The sequence below is a fragment of the Nicotiana tabacum genome, chromosome 1 (genome assembly GCF_000715075.1).
Source record: "Nicotiana tabacum cultivar K326 chromosome 1, ASM71507v2, whole genome shotgun sequence".
NCBI lineage: Eukaryota > Viridiplantae > Streptophyta > Magnoliopsida > Solanales > Solanaceae > Nicotiana > Nicotiana tabacum.
In genome coordinates this window covers 37500811-37517967 of record NC_134080.1, presented here as the reverse complement: position 1 = coordinate 37517967, position 17157 = coordinate 37500811, and the positions used below count along the sequence as shown (strand labels likewise).

At 38.1% G+C, this 17157-nt stretch overlaps 1 long non-coding RNA gene across 1 annotated transcript; it reads right to left on the bottom strand.

The window, feature by feature from the left end:
- Positions 1 to 2050: 2050 nt before the first annotated feature.
- Positions 2051 to 12238, bottom strand: LOC107776991 (uncharacterized). The gene is made up of 3 exons (XR_012707846.1): positions 11961 to 12238; positions 2407 to 2681; positions 2051 to 2316 (listed from the first exon to the last, which is right to left on the bottom strand). It is a non-coding gene; the product is annotated as an uncharacterized LOC107776991 (long non-coding RNA).
- Positions 12239 to 17157: the final 4919 nt, after the last annotated feature.

Genomic DNA, 17157 nt, shown 5'->3' with positions numbered 1-17157 from the left:
TCCAGCAGATGAGGATGTGTGTGTCCTAGCCATCTATAAAAGAAATATTCCAAAGTCAATCTCAAGTTATCTCAATGCACGATCAAAGAATGAAAGAAGAGAAAACATTCCTAGATGTTCAGTAGCCTCAAGATCATAAGTATTGGCGCCTACATACCCATGAACAAGACTCTACTAAACATTGCTCCATGACTCGGGACTTAAAGCCTAAGCTCTGATACCAACTTTGGCACGACCCAATTTAGGATCATGACTGACACTTAGGAGCAAGTGTCCCCAAGTAAGCCTCATCGATATTTTACAGAAAATCGCGCAGAATTTTCCCTATTTTTGGACTATCCAAAACTTTCTTGTCTCAAAATCAACAATCAACCATCCTAATATCAAACCAAACAATCGACAACTTATCAATTAACCAAAAAAAGTCTCCACCATTACTAATCAACCTACTAACAACTAAAAATACTAATTTATCTCTAACTTTGATAATAAAAGACGATACTCAACATAAGACTATAATAACAAAATAATACTCATGACACTAAAATGATAAATATGGAGCGACTCTAAGAGTTCAAAGAAAAGACCATAACAATAAATAAAATCTCCGGTCACGCGAACAAGTGCGAGGCTCACCAAGAACTATCAACTGGTGCGCTCTAATTAACGAAATCCTCGCCCGCGTCAACTGTTGTCTCTGTAAAAAAAAATTAGTGGGGGAATGAGTCGCTAGCTCAGTGAGTAATAGCACTTAGCCACAACCATTTTTATTGGGGACAAGTCAGAAACATGCTAGTATATTAAACAGAAAATATCATAAAATACCCTTTCAGAAACAATAAATATTTTTCAGTCTTATCATGTTTTTCTTGTAATATAATATGATTAACAATTCAGTAATAAGCTCGGTAACCACTGTATAATATCAATATTCATATTTGGAAAGTTTTAATGAACGGATCATGTAATCGGTATATCTGTGGACTTCTTCGCAAGAAGTCAAATATAACGGTAGTCCTCCTCGAGGGAAATCGGTAACTGTATGCTAGTTCTACCTTCCTACTAGCGATGGCTATAACTGTACTCTGTAATCGGTAAATACAAGGTGCACCAGGTCTAACGAACCCGTCGTTAGCTACGAGATCCTTCAAAGTCTACTCCCATTTATACTTATCTCTGTATCCGTATATACTCATAGGAAAATATTTTAAAACAATATGGGGCATTTCGGTTCTTAACAAATCATGTAATTTCATTTCGACAACAGTAAATTCAAGTAACGGTAAAACATATCTAGTGACAGCAAGAATATTTAAAACAACGATAATCATGTCAAATAACTATTTCCGTATCATATCGAGTAAAGACTTGTCCCACATGCAACTCAAATTAATTGGTAACATATTCATATTAAAAATTATGTGTAAATCATGTAAGTTATGAAGACACAAATTGCGGTAAGATTACTACTCACAATACTCGTGCCGAAATACCAAATACTTCACCTTGAGCAATTCGTAAAAATTCCTCCAATCAATCGGAAAGTAAGATTTCAAGTGTTGGCTTCAAAATAACGAAATGCTTTTAAAACCTAAAACCCTTCTCCAAAAATTATTTGCTGCGAGAGGAATACTATGCGGTATTGCTGATACCAAGTTGTTATTCATACATGTAAAAAAACCCTAGGCATTCACTTCTTGTTCAAATTGGGTCTCTTAGGTTTCCATAGCAGGCATGGAAGCCATATACGGAGTTGCCATAATTACCATCCTAATCCTAATTTAGATAAAACTCTGAAGTCGGCGTACTTCTCCTTTCCACTGTCCTTTTGTTTTTGTTCTCTTTTATTTTCCCTTTTCTGTTTTGTTTCATTTTGTGTCATTTCATTTTTTTTTTGTTTTTTTCATAGTTAGTTTCTTATACTTATTATTAATATAATTATTATTATTATCATTATGCTAATGACCAATACACCCTTATTTAAAAAAATATAGGGTATTACAACTTACTCTCGAGATATTTTCATCACATAACACTAACAGTTACTTGGTTAAATTACCAACATTAAGCATCTAAGTTGATTGAGCACAAGATGTAGTAGCATACTTCAACATATTTACAACATGTGCAGAAGGCACAAGTATATTGTCTGGTAAAACCATCTTCAAGCATTAGACATATAATACCCCAAAATATAAGTACAGTTTGTATCTTTTAAGTAACCCATCCTCAGCAATGAGCTGGAGCTAAATTCCAAGCTTAATAGTCATTTTTCTGCAGTCCAAAAACCACAACATAGGGAGATTTTGATGTACCCTGAAATAGCAGATATACACCAGTCAATTAAGGAAACTGGAGTTGAGATAAGCACAACGATAAAGTCAAAGCTCAGAGCAAGATCCTTACAGACATCCGCAGGTATCTTGAAAATAAGTTCCTTCAAAAGAGTGTTAGTTTATATTCAAAACAGTAGTGCATATATAGAGTTGGTGAAATTGAGAAAACATATATCTAAAACATTGCCATTTGCATAAGTCTGCCTAGAGATTGTCAAAGTAGTACAGTTGACATTTGTGGAGGTTAATTCTATACTTCTTGCAGTTTGCAATAATAGAGACAAAATCTTAGTAGTTGATGAGCTGGTATTTGAGGAGACAGCGAGCAAAAGCAGCCTTGAATTCCTGTGTTCACTAAAACTAATGTTAGTACTTTAGCTCATACTGCATGCACATTCTTTACAATGGAAATTGAGAGGAAATATATCAAAATTTAATAGGTCTATACTCCAGATAAAAGTGCATATAAAGTTGCTATTCCTAGAAAATCAGATATATATCAACTTATCCAAAGGGTATACAATGAGAATAATTTCAGCAGTATGTACAAGTTCTATAGGAGAGCCAAAATTGGCCAAAAAGAATGTGGAGTGCTTGCTAGATGAACGATCTCTAGAAGTTATAAATTTCCACCTGCAGATCTTGGTTTCTAGAGACATTCTTCTTTTTCTTTTGTTCTATTTTTATCATTCTATTCGATCATATAAAGTTCATCAAAATTGCTCAAAAATTCATTTCAACATATTTTTCTCCTAAGTTATATCCAATGTGAGTGAAAAAAACTCTACCTAAGAGACTGAGTATTTTGTTTAAAAAACTGCAGAAACAATATATTACATACCCAGCTACGGATATAGGAATTAAAGGAGAAAACTTTGGCTATACATCTAGTACCATAAATGATGTTTACATGGTTCCAGTTAAGAAAGACCAACTGATTTACCCATATAAACTTAATGAGCAGCAGAAAGTAGTTGAAAGTACAAGTACTTATTAAATGAAATTACTAGGAACATGAGAGAAATGAAGAAGGAATTGTTATAAAAGATGTCACATACTATATGGCTGGGTATTTTGTAAGACTTACAAAGTATCACACTTAGGTGAAAATCCACAGAGCTTATTACGCCACACATACCAGCGGAGCGTAAATTCTGCTAAGCATAAGTACAGTAGCAGGAAGATATTGGAAGCAAATAGAAAGGAGCATGCAATGGAGTAGATGGATGTTGCAGTTAGAAGTTGTTAATTCTCTAAGTGGGAGAATTATTTACTTAGACTCCAAATGAATTAGGAAATTAGCAGGCCCGATAGAACTGCATAGTCCAGACAATGAAGGGCATCTATGCTTGTGGTAAAACAGAACTGCAGAAGAATATATGGGAATCTTCTTTGGTAAATTGCGCAAAAAAATTGTAGAAGAGGATAAACTTTTTAAAGAGTTCCTAAATGCTTGAATTATTAGGCTAATGAAAGCGCATAAGAATGATAGTTGATTTAGCCTGTCTACTGATAATTTCCTCTTTCTGCATTTTAAAAGGCAGCATGGAAGAATTTGTGTGATTTTAGGAACCTGTTGCAGTAGTTCTTTTACCAAATTTCAGAATATGAAGCGTAGAACATGAGTGTACTAAGAGTAAATGTGCACTCTTATCTTAGTTGTCATCCTATTTGTCCAAATCAATATTGGCATTCACATGTGATCGCAAAGGGAAAAAGACAAAGCACATTATTGAAATGACACTATCTCATCAATCATAATGGCACTACAGAGAGGCATTTCAAATACTAATGTTTTATAAATCTCAGAATTCATAGTAAGATGAAACGTCAAATGTAAGTAGATGACCAATTATTGTTTCAAAAAGGATCATATCGCCTTATTACGAAGAGTATCTACTTCAAACTTGATATGACTTATCTCAACACAATTCCAGCTTCATCAGTGAACATCTTATCATGCCAATCAAAGTTCATTAAGCTGGTGCATACTCCAACTCCTTGTGAAAAAGAGTATACACCTTCCAATCATTATAGATGAACACCTTAAATCCTCCAACATTGGCGAGTGCTTCACAAGTTCAGAAATAGCAACAACACCCTTATCTCCTCTCATGTTATTGTTGAGTTTCTTTTTAATATGGAAAGGTATTAAAAAGAGGATGAATGGGAAATGGAGGGAAATTTTGAGTAAAATTTTAAGTTTCCCTCTCTTTTTAATGAGATTGTCCCTCATTGGTAGAGGAAAAGGAGTTTGGTGGGTTTATATACAAATGCACTTCATGTAGCTCTTAAAGAGTTAGGAAGAAGGCAAGCCTCGCGCCGTCGTCGCTCGCTCGGTCGGCTTCAGCTTCGGCTTCGGCTTCGGATTCGGTCAAATGATCGATTGATTGATTAATTTTTTGGACCAAATTTATTTGTTAATAGTGAATATTAACGTAATATTATCCGTGTTTGTAACGGATGTTTTCCAATCCGTGAATATTAATGAGCAAGTGCTCATTCCACCATGAGTAGTGCTCCAGCCACCATTGCCATATTGATTGCTCCATTAGTAAACAGCTTGGTGCTCTGTCCACCATGACCAAGTGCTCCACTTCATGAGTGGCAGCGGGTCCATTTTTAGCAGCTAATTGCACTATAAATAGAGGGTGCAAGCAGCCTGTTGAAGACACACTGAAAACTTTGAGCAATTGATCTTCTCTTCACCGAAAACTCAACGTTAGCTATACTTTGCAATCCTTATTCTCAGATTTTCCATACGAATTTCTGACTTCTCCTCCCTTGTTCTGCATTGTTTTAAACTACTAAGAAAGCAACAGTAAGTGTGATTTGCTGCCGAACTTTGTGTTCGCTGAAACATTGGGGTTTGAAGTACCGCTACATCAGTGTGTAATTCGTTCTATCCTGGGAGGAAATAATCCATAACCTTGGGTACTAGGAGGGAATTAAATTCCTTAAGGAAACACTGTGAATTCAGTGGGCTCGAATTAATTTGTGTTTCATTTATATTTACGTTAATAAGCTAACGTTTTAATTTCCATAATCATTATTTTACAAATACAGGAGGAACAACAAGCTTAAGGAATTTAATAATTTTAATTTCTGTATTTGTGTTATTCTTATTATTCTGGAAACTTAAAACCTTTGTGGTTTTGTGTACTCCCATTTGGAGAGTAAATCCTTCGTGGCATTTTGTTGGAGATTAAAATCTACGTGATTTTTCACTCCAGTTTTAAACGTTTGTTTGTGTCATTTTTTTTTCAGAAAAAAAAGAAGGCGAATGACGGAAATCAAGTTGTTCCGATGATGACTGCCAACGCATCGACAAGTCGAACTCCGACGTTGGCATCGGCAGAGAAACCCGGAAAATTTTCTAGGATGGATTTCAAGCGCTGACAGCAGAAGATGTTCTTCTACTTGACTACGTTATGTCTACAGAAGTTCATCAAGGAAGATGTTCCTGATCTTCCAGATGAAACTCCAGAGAATGAAAGCTTTCTCGTGATTGAGGCGTGGAAGCATTCTGACTTCTTGTGCAGGAATTATATTCTTAGCGAACTGGAGGATAATCTGTATAATGTATACAGTGGCGTGGAGACGTCAAAAGAATTGTGGAATGCGCTTGAAAAGAAATACAAAACTGAAGATGCCGGGATGAAGAAATTCGTCGCTGCAAAATTTTTGAATTACAAAATGGTAGATAGCAAGTCTGTTATTACCCAAGTCCAGGAATTGCAAGTGATTATTCATGATCTACTTACTGAAGGTATATTTCAAATGAATACTGATGTTGAAAGTAAAAATTTTAGTAATTTTACTAACGGAATTTTCATTGAAGGTCTTGTCATCAATGAAGCATTCCAAGTAGCAGCAATAATTGAGAAGTTGCCTCCATTGTGGAAGAACTTCAAAAATTATTTGAAACATAAACGAAAGGAGATGTCCCTTGAAGATCTCATTGTTCGATTGAGAATCGAAGAGGACAATAAAGCTGCTGAAAGGAGAGGCCGTGGAAATTCAACAATAATGGGAGCAAATATTGTTGAAGATAACAAAAAGAGAAAGAAGGCTTCTGGTCCGAAATACAACCCAAGCAAGAAGCGGTTCAGTTGAAACTGCTACAACTGTGGGAAAACCGGACACAAATCTACGGAGTGTCGTGCTCGGAGGAAAGACAAGCAAAGGGGTCAAGCAAACATGGTAGAAAAACATGATGATGTTGATGACTTGTGCGCCATGCTTTCTGAATGCAACCTGGTAGGAAACCCAAATGAGTGGTGGATTGATTCTGGAGCCACTCGCCATGTTTGTTCTGTGAGGGAAGCATTTTCTACATATGCTTCTGCTGGACCCGAAGAGACGCTCTCTATGGGAAATGCTGCTACAGCAAAAATTGAAGGATACGGTAAGATATTTCTCAAGATGACTTCTGGCAAGGTCATGACTTTGAACAACGTCCTTCATGTTCCCGAGATTAAGAAGAACTTAGTCTCTACTGGACTTCTTGTAAAGCACGGTTTCAAGTGCGTTTTTGTATCTGACAAGGTAGTGATTAGTAAGAATGAAATGTTTGTAGGAAAGGGTTACCTCACTGAGGGCCTTTTCAAGCTGAATGTAATAGTTGTTGAAACTAATAATAAAACTTCAGCTTCTTCTTACTTACTTGAGTCAAATGATTTATGGCATGTACGTTTGGGTCATGTAATTATAAAACCTTGCGAAAAATGATTAACTTGGAAGTATTGCCTAAGTTTGAATGCGAAAAATCAAAATGTCAAATATGTGTGGAATCTAAGTATGTTAAACATCCTTATAAGTCGGTTGAAAGGAATTCAAATCCTTTAGACTTAATTCACACAGATATTTGTGACATGAAATCAATACCATCTCGCGGTGGAAAGAAGTATTTCATAACTTTTATTGACGATAGTACTCGATATTGCTATGTTTACGTACTTAATAGTAAAGATGAAGCAATAGACGCATTCAAGCAATACAAAAATGAAGTTGAAACGCAACTTAACAAGAAAATCAAAATGATAAGAAGTGATAGGGGTGGTGAATATGAATCTCCTTTTGAACAAATATGTTTAGAATATGGAATTATTCATCAAACAACAGCCCCTTACACGCCCCAATCCAATGGGATTGCGGAAAGAAAGAATCGTTCATTAAAGGAGATGATGAACGCATTGTTGATAAGTTCTGGTTTGCCACAGAACTTGTGGGGGGAAGCCGTTCTTACGGCTAACCGAATACTAAATCGAGTACCCCATAGCAAAACACAATCCATTCCATATGAAAAATGGAAACGAAGGAAGCCCAACTTAAATTATTTTAAAGTGTGGGGGTGTTTAGCAAAAGTGCAAGTTCCTAAACCCAAAAGGGTAAAAATAGGACCGAAAACAGTTGATTGCGTTTTCATTGGATATGCGACCAATAGTAAAGCATATCGATTTCTGGTTAATAAATCAGAAAATCCCGACATTCATAACAATACGGTTATAGAATCAGATAATGCTGAGTTCTTTGAATATATATATCCGTATAAAAAGGAATGCGAGTCGATTGGTGAAGGATCTAAACGACCTCGGGAAGAAACAAAAGAAAGTACATTTAATCAGGGAGATCCAAGACGCACTAAACGTCAAAGAACATCTACTTCGTTTGGACCAAATTTTGTGACTTTCTTATTGGAAAATGAGCCTCGAACATTTAAAGAAGCTATGTCTTCTTCGGAATCATTGTTCTGGAAAGAGGCAGTCAATAGTGAAATAGAATCCATTTTGAACAACCATACATGAGAATTGGTTGATCTTCCTCCTGGAAATAAACCTTTGGGTTCTAAATGGATTTTTAAGAGAAAAATGAAAGATGATGGCACTATTGATAAATTTAAGGCAAGACTTGTTGTCAAAGGGTATAGACAACGAGAAGGTCTTGACTACTTTGATACATACTCCCCAGTTACAAGGATTACGTCCATACGGATGTTAGTAGCATTAGCTGCAGTGTATGGTCTTGAAATTCATCAAATGGATGTTAAAACGGCCTTCTTAAATGGAGAGTTGGAGGAAGAAATTTACATGGAACAACCTGAAGGATTTGTGGGGTTTGTGGTTCCAGGTAAAAAGAAGGTATGTAGACTTGTTAAGTCCCTCTACGGACTAAAACAATCACCCAAACAACGACATGCGAAATTTGACCAAACAATGTTGTCAAATGGTTTTAAGATAAATGAATGTGATAAATGTGTGTACATTAAAAATGTTCCAAATCACATAGTCATTGTTTGCCTATATGTGGATGATATGCTGATAATGAGTAATAGCATTGCCAACATAAATGCTACTAAGCGTATGCTAACTAGCAAGTTTGATATGAAGGACTTGGGAATTGCGGATTTAATTCTGGGGATTAAGATCCAAAAGACTCCTCAAGGTCTGGCATTGTCACAATCTCATTATATTAAGACAGTACTTGAAAAATTCAAGCACTTGGGCTTTAAAGTTGCAAAGACTCCAATTGACGTAAATCTTGCACTAGCAAAGAATAAAGGCCAAAGCATATCACAATTGGATTATGCTCGTGTGTTGGGATGCTTAATGTACATCATGAATTGTACACGACCAGATATAGCTTGTGCTATAAGTAAACTAAGTCGATACACGAGCAATCCAGGTCAATCTCATTGGATGACAATGAAACGAGTTTTGGGATACTTAGAACATACCCAAAACTTTGATTTGCACTACAGTAAATATCCTGCGGTGATTGAAGGATATTGTGATGCAAATTGGATCACCGGTTCAACTGATTCGAAGTCCACAAGTGGATATGTATTCACTATTGGTGGAGGAGCGGTATCTTGGAAGTCCTCCAAACAAACTTGTATTGCCCGCTCTACAATGGAGGCTGAGTTCATAGCCTTAGATAAAGCCGGTGAAAAAGCTGAATGGCTCCGGAATTTCTTGGAAGACAATCCATTTTGGCCCAAACCGTTGGCACCAATATGCATACACTGTGATAGCCAAACGGCAATTAGAAGGGCTGGGAGCGTTATGTATAACGGTAAATCTCGTCATATACGACGAAGACATAAAACCGTTAGGCAACTTCTCTCTAGAGGAATTATCACGATTGACTATGTAAAGTCAAGTGATAATGTGTCGGATCCACTTACAAAAGGCCTAACTAGAGAGGTAGTTGAGAAATCATCGAGGGGAATGAGACTATGGCCGAGAACAAGTCATTGTGGCGATAACTCTACCTAGAAGACTGGAGATCCCAAGATCTAGGTTCAAGGAGATCAAACAAAGTCATTAATGACGGTTCAACATTGTCAACAAAAATTTTGGTCCATTCTCGTGATGAGACAATGTTCAGTACCAAGGATAAAGCATGAAGGCTTTTTAATGATTTCTAAATTTGATACGGGGTATATCAAATAGTGTATCTACGGGATGACACGTTTAGAAATCACCTATGTAAGTGTGAAGTGTTAGCCGCTTCAAGGAGAATTTTGCAAGGCCAATTCTCTACGCACTTATGAAACCAGGCGGTGTTCATGGCTGAAACGAACACAACAATGAGAACCAAAGACGGTTAAGGGTTGATTGTGTGACTTATGGTTGTCTAGGTATACACTAAAGTTCGACGGTTCAAAGATATCAAATCTACCGATTGACCGAGTATATCCGACATAAGTTCACTACGGAAAGTTCAAAAGGAAACCTACTTATCCAGATGCAATTAATCCTTGCTTGCAAATCACACAAGTATTCATGCATACTTCCGTGATATAGCCATTCCCCCATTCATGTGGGGGATTGTTGAGTTTCTTCTTAATATGGAAAGGTATTAAAAAAAGGATGAATGGGAATTGAGGGAAATAAAAATTTTGAGTAAAATTTTAAGTTTCCCTCTCTTTTTAATGAGACATTGTCCCTCATTGGTAGAGGAAAAGGAGTTTGGTGGGTTTATATACAAATGCACTTCATGTAGCTCTTAAAGAGTTAGGAAGAAGGCAAGCCTCGCGCCGTCGTCGCTCGCTCGCTCGGCTCGGCTTCGGCTTCGGCTTCGGCTTCGGCTTCGGATTCGGATTCGGATTCGGATTCGGATTCGGAATTCGGAATTCGGATTCGGATTCGGATTCGGATTCGGATTCGGATTCGGATTCGGATTCGGATTCGGATTCGGATTCGGATTCGGTCAAATGATTGATTGATTAATTTTTTGGACCAAGTTTATTTGTTAATAGTGAATATTAACGTAATATTATCCGTGTTTGTAACGGATGTTTTCCAATCCGTGAATATTAATGAGCAAGTGCTCATTCCACCATGAGTAGTGCTCCAGCCACCATTGCCATATTGATTGCTCCATTAGTAAACAGCCTGGTGCTCTGTCCACCATGGCCAAGTGCTCCACTTCATGAGTGGCAGCGGGTCCATTTTTAGCAGCTAATTGCACTATAAATAGAGGGTGCAAGCAGCCTGTTGAAGACACACTGAAAACTTGAGAGCAATTGATCTTCTCTTCACCGAAAACTCAACGTTAGCTATACTTTGCAATCCTTATTCTCAGATTTTCCATACGAATTTCTGACTTCTCCTCCCTTGTTCTGCATTGTTTTAAACTACTAAGAAAGCAACAGTAAGTGTGATTTGCTGCCGAACTTTGTGTTCGCTGAAGCATTGGGGTTTGAAGTACCGCTACACCAGTGTGTAATTCGTTCTATCCTGGGAGGAAATAATTCATAACCTTAGGTACTAGGAGGGGATTAAATTCCTTAAGGAAACACTGAAGTGGGCTCGAATTAATTTGTGTTTCATTTATATCATTTATATTTACGTTAATAAGCTAACGTTTTAATTTCAATAATCATTATTTTACAAATACAGGAGGAACAACAGTTATTGCAAAAATGAAGGACACACAGTTCGCACGCTGCATGTGCTATAACCAAGCAAAAAATATACCTCTTTTTAGTTTTATACAGATATTTTACCCAGTTTATCTTACAGTCATCTTTTTTGTTCTTCTAAAAAAATTTGAAGGACTTATTCGGACTGAGTATCAGTGTAGATCATGTCCAAACATTAACCATGTAAATCCCCAAGTAATTTAAAGAAAGCTTTATACCAAAATACAAGGAAAAATGTGAACAAAGTAAATATAAAGTTAGAAGAACAGTAGAAGAAAGGGAGAAGGAACTAAACAGATAATATCCATAGAATATTAGATCTATGCAAATCAGTGACAAACCAGAACATACATGTATAGAAAGGGGTAGCAAATTAGCCAAAAAATATTAAGCACGCGAGAAGAAGATACGAATAGAACATGGCGAATGTAGAAACCAAACTGACACCTAATTTCAGCCAAAAGAAAATTAAAAGAAGCATTTTTGTAAGGTTATCATCCGAGCACCACTTCCTTATCAAAGAAATACCAATGTGTCTGAAATCCCTAGGTACACCATCCACTTCTTTTTACATAAACTACTATAAGCATTGAAATACAAATTAATGAAAACCACGACACTCAATATAAAAATTTGAAATAACCCAACAAAGGGTCTAAATAGTTTTCTTAAAAAGTAAGAAATTCATCCATTACCTCTTAATAGGAGCCGCCCACATTACTGTGAAGATGGGTAAGATAAAGAGAAAAATAGTTGTTTATCTCTTTCCTCATCTTATTCACATGCATTTGCAAAATCAGTCAGAAGAGCCAAAGATACAACAATTTCTTGAATAGCCACAAGAAAATCAGGCAGCTTCACCGAGAAATCAGTAGAATAGAGAACATTGATGGAGGAGAATTGAACAGGGATGAAGAGAATTGAATAGGGATAAAGAGAACAAGGCTTCAATCTTATGCTTACACGGTAAATTACTTTTACACAAGTATAGTACACGTGTTTTGAGGAAAAAGGAATGATGACAGAATTATCAATTTACCCCTATTAAATTCATATTTACAAAAGTGCCCCTGTTCGTACACCCCAACTCCCACTTCTATATAATAATAATGAGTTCAATCTCATACATATTACTGGGAAGATGACAACAAAGTAAAGTTATAAAACTAATGGGCTTAAGTGTAAATGGATAAAGGACCAAACTATCAAACTCCTTAACTCTATAACAAATTTAACCACTAATAAAGCCTAACGTACTACTTCCCGCAGCTATGCACAACTCAGGCCATATCACTACTTCCCCTTCCCCCTCCCCGAAAAAATTCCTTGACCTCAAGGAATGAAAGCTGGAAATCTAACTTTCAATGCGTTGGAATCTTCCCATATTGCCTGGTCTGCTAGTAAATGCTCTCATTGAATTAAAAACGGACAACTGCTTTGTTACCCTTTTGTATCATCCTACGGTCTAAGATCTTTGCTGGATATGGACAGTAAGGGCTGGACAAGTCTAGAACTGGAGGATGATTTACGGAGATTGGAGCTTCGTAGCAGGGTTTAAGGAGGGAAACATGGAAGGTAGGATGTATAGGTAATTGGTGTGGCAAAGCTAACTTGTAAGCAATATTACCAATCCTTTGGAGAATTTGATAGGGCCCATAGTATTTGGGGGAGAGTTTGTTGACAAGCTTGCTTGATAGAGATAGTTGCCTATATGGTTATATCTTCAAGTAAACTCAGTCCCCTACCTGGAATTGTCTATCAATTCTGCTCTTGTTTGCTTGATCTACCATTCTCTGTTGTGACCCATTCAAGTGGAACTTAAGTAGTTGCAATTTCAATTCCCTAGTAGTCATACTCCTGTCCACCTCTACTATCTCTGATTCACCTTGCATATATGGTAAATGCAATGGCAGAGGTTGCCCATACAAAGCTTCATATGTAGTTGTTTGAATAGAGGTGTGGAAGGTGGTGTTGTACCACCATTTTGCAAGAACTAAGTACTGAACCCAATCTCTAGGAGGATCAGAACAATAACACCTTAAATATGTCTTAAGACACCTATTAGTGACCTCAATCTAGCCATCAGATTGAGGATGGTAGGCAGTAGATGTGTTTAAGGTCACCCCTTGCATTGCAAAAAGTTCCTTCCATAGCTTGCTAGTGAAGACTGGGCCCCTGTCACTAACAATATCTTCTGGCATGCCATGCAACTTGAATATATGATCCATGAATAGTTTGGTGTAACGACCCGATCGGTCGTTTCATGAGTTATAGTCCCGTTCACTCAATTTCTACTTCTTTATGTGTTGTTCAGCTATATTTCATCATATCGTGTTGGTTGTTATGTGTTTGGAGTAGTCATGGAATGAAATGAGACACTTAGTCTCTTATGTAGAAACTTAAGTTGGAAAAGTCAATCGAATATTGACTTATAAGTAGAAGGTCTCGGATGTGAATTCTGATGGTTTGGATAGCTTTGTTAGGTAGTTTTGGACTTAGAAGCGTGTTCAGAATGTATTTTAGAGATCCGTAGTAGATTTAGGCTTGAATTGGTGAAATTGAAAATTTGGCATTTTTCGGTCGGCAGAGGAAATCTTGATATCGAGGTCAGAATGGAATTCTGGAAATTAAAGTAGGTCTGTTGTGTCATTTGTGACGTGTGTGCAAAATTTCAGATTATTCGGATAAGGTTTGATAGGTTTTTGTATCGTTTGCAGAATTCAGAAGTTTGGAAATCCTTAGGCTTGAATCCGAGGGTGATTTGGTATTTTGATGTTGTTTTGAGTGTTTCGAAGGTTTGAATAAGTTTGAATAGTGGTATATGACTTGTTGGTAGGTTTGGTTGAGGTATCGAGGGCCTCAGGATGATTTCGATGGGTTATCGGAGAGTTGGAAAAATTGGAGTTGCAGTTGAAGCTGCTGTTTTTTGTCATAACCGCACATGCGGATTAGGGATCGCAGGTGCGAGCCGCAGAAGCGGCATTGGTCGCAGGAGCAGAGGGATGGACCGCAGGTGCGAGACCTGGGGCGCAGGTGCGACGTCTGAGGACTTAAGTGACTTTCGCAGGTGCGGATTTTTGGATGCAGAAGCGGTCTGCAGGTGCGAGATATTATCCGCAGATGCGGAAATAGCTGGGCAGAAAGTATAAAAAGCCCTTTTCGCAAATTTCAATCATTTCTTCACCATTTTTGGATGAGTTGGAGCTTGGGGGCTGTGATTTCAAAAGGGAATTAAGTGTTTTTTCATTGAGGTAAGCTACTTGGACCTTGTATATTGTGTTTATGGCGATTATTCCATTGTTTAATCATGATATTAGTGGAAAAATTAGAGAAGAAATTGAGAGATTAGGGCTTGAAATTGGAGAGTTTAAATTGGGGATTTGAGGGGGCCATTTGAGGTCCGATTTTGATAATTTTAGTATGTATAGACCCGGGAGTGAAAGGAGTTTCTAGTTTTACGATTTTTGTTGGATTCAAAGACGTGGGATCGGGGGATGGGTTTGAGCAAATTCAGGATTTTGGGTCTAATTTGATAATTTTCGTGTGAGTTCTGTCCCTTTGGCATGTATTGATGATATGATTCGGATTTTGGTTAGATTCAGAGCATTTGGAGGCCGAAGCGAGAGGCAAGAGCATCGCGAAGTAGATTTTTGCCCGGTTTGAGGTAAGTAATGATTGTAAATCTAGATCTGAGGGTATGAAACCCCAGAATTTCGTACTAATTCTGATAAATGAGGTGACACACATGTTAGGTGACGGGCGTGTACCAGTAGGGATTGTGACTTGGTCCATCCCGTGACAACTATAGAGTTGCATATTTTGATAAATTCTATATGAAATCTATGTGTTTAAAAAATATTCTGTTAACTTGTGATGAATGCCATGTTTGGGGACTTGTGCCGTACTGTTTGGATCCTCAAGGCTATTTTACTACTATCCTCACACTGTTTTAATTCGAAAGCATATCCTTAGTCATGATTTTTACCTGTTTATTGTTTGATTCAATTTCATTACTCTACCTTCAAATATATGAAAACTGTTTGGGCTGAGTTCCTTGATTTTTTTTTACTGAAATGACTAGATGGCTGTGAGGTTGATGATTGAGAGAGGTCGAGCGCCTGATGGTGAGGATTATATATTTATGGATCAGACTGCACGTTGCAGCTATATATATATATATATGTAGATAGATCGGGCTGCATGCCGAAACGATATAGCGCTTGGGCTGTAGGAGCCCCTCTAGAGTTGGCACACCCCAGTGAGCGCAGTCGACTATATATTTATGGATCGGGCTGCACGCCGTAGTGGTTATTATGAGATATCTATTGAGCGGGAGTGCTGAGTGTGAGTGCTGATTGATGAGAACTGAGTTACGAGTGACTGAGAGGCTTGCCCGAGGGGCTATATATATGAGTGATACTTTGCCCGAGGGGCTTGTGTTATGAAATTTCTGTTTCACTCTCCTTTTATTCTGAGCCGCTATTGAAAATGTTGAACAAATGTTTTAAACAACTTTCATCAAAACTGGAGTTTTTACAAGATATTCGGAATTTAATTACTAAATTGACTTTGTTATTTCCACCAAGAATTTTACGTTATGAGATGTATATGATTTTAAATGCTCGTCACTGTACTCAACCTTTATTGATAATTGTTACTTACTGAGTTGGCATACTCACGTTATTCCATGCACCTTGTGTGCAGGTCCAGGTGCCAGGGCATCCGAGTGAGAGTTGTTCCTTCCTTCAGAGCATTTCCAGAGTTAGCAAGTTAGCTGTACGGCATCCGCAACCTTGCCCTCCTCCTTCCTATCTATTAGTATTTGTCTTTATCAGACTCATCTTGTATTGAGTAGACAGTATCAGGTTTTATTTTAGTGGCTCATGACTAGTGACGCCGGGATCGGGCAGTGGTTGATGTTTTGCATATTGTTTCCGCTTGTTTTGAAATGTTTAAACAAAAGATTTGTGATAGTATCTGATTAGTAAATGAATTAAGAAAAGACCTATTTTTGTTGTAAATGTCGAATCAGCTAGCCTGGTACTGTGATAGGCGTCATCACGACCGGGGTGGTTTAGGGTCGTGACAAGTTAGTAACAGAGCCTAGGTTATATAGGTCTCACCAGTCATGAGCAAGTTTAGTAGAGTCTTGTGGATCAGTATGGAGACATCTGTACTTATCTTCGAGAGGCTGTAGAACCTTTAGGAAAAACTTCACATTCTTGAATTCATGTCATGCGAATCTATTGATTCTGGTAACTAAACTTCTATTATTCTATTCTCTCACAAATGGTGAGGACACGTCCTACCGATCAGGACGGACAACCACCAGTACCACCAGTTGGGGCCACTAGAGGCCGAGGTCGCAGTCGAGGCCGTGGTAGAGGCAGGGGTGTAGCCCGCACAGCAGCTAGGGCAACACCTGCAGATCCACCAGCCGCCCCAGTTCACGATCAGGTCCCAGTTGTGGAAGCTCCAACAGGACCAGCTCAGGCACCGGCTATGCTGATTGTTATTCTGGACCTTTAGGAGGCCCTAGCCCAGATTTTATCAGTATGCACTGGCCTGGCTCAGGTGGTCTCAGTTACTACGGCCGCAGCTACTTCTTAGGCTGGGGGAGACACCCAGACTCCCACTGCTCGCACACTTGAGCAGGTTGTGCAGGGACTTCAGATGCCAGGGGCACCTCCAGCCTAGCCGGTTACGCTTGCTTAGGATTACGTGGTACCAGTTATGCCTGACGACGAGTAGCGTCGATTGGAGAGGTTTGGTAGACTTCAGCCTCCGACTTTCAGTAGTGCAGAGTTCAAGAATGCCAGGGTTTCTTGGACAAGTGTTAGAGGATGTTTTGGACCGTAGGTATTTTGGAGACCAGTGGGGTCTCGTTCACTA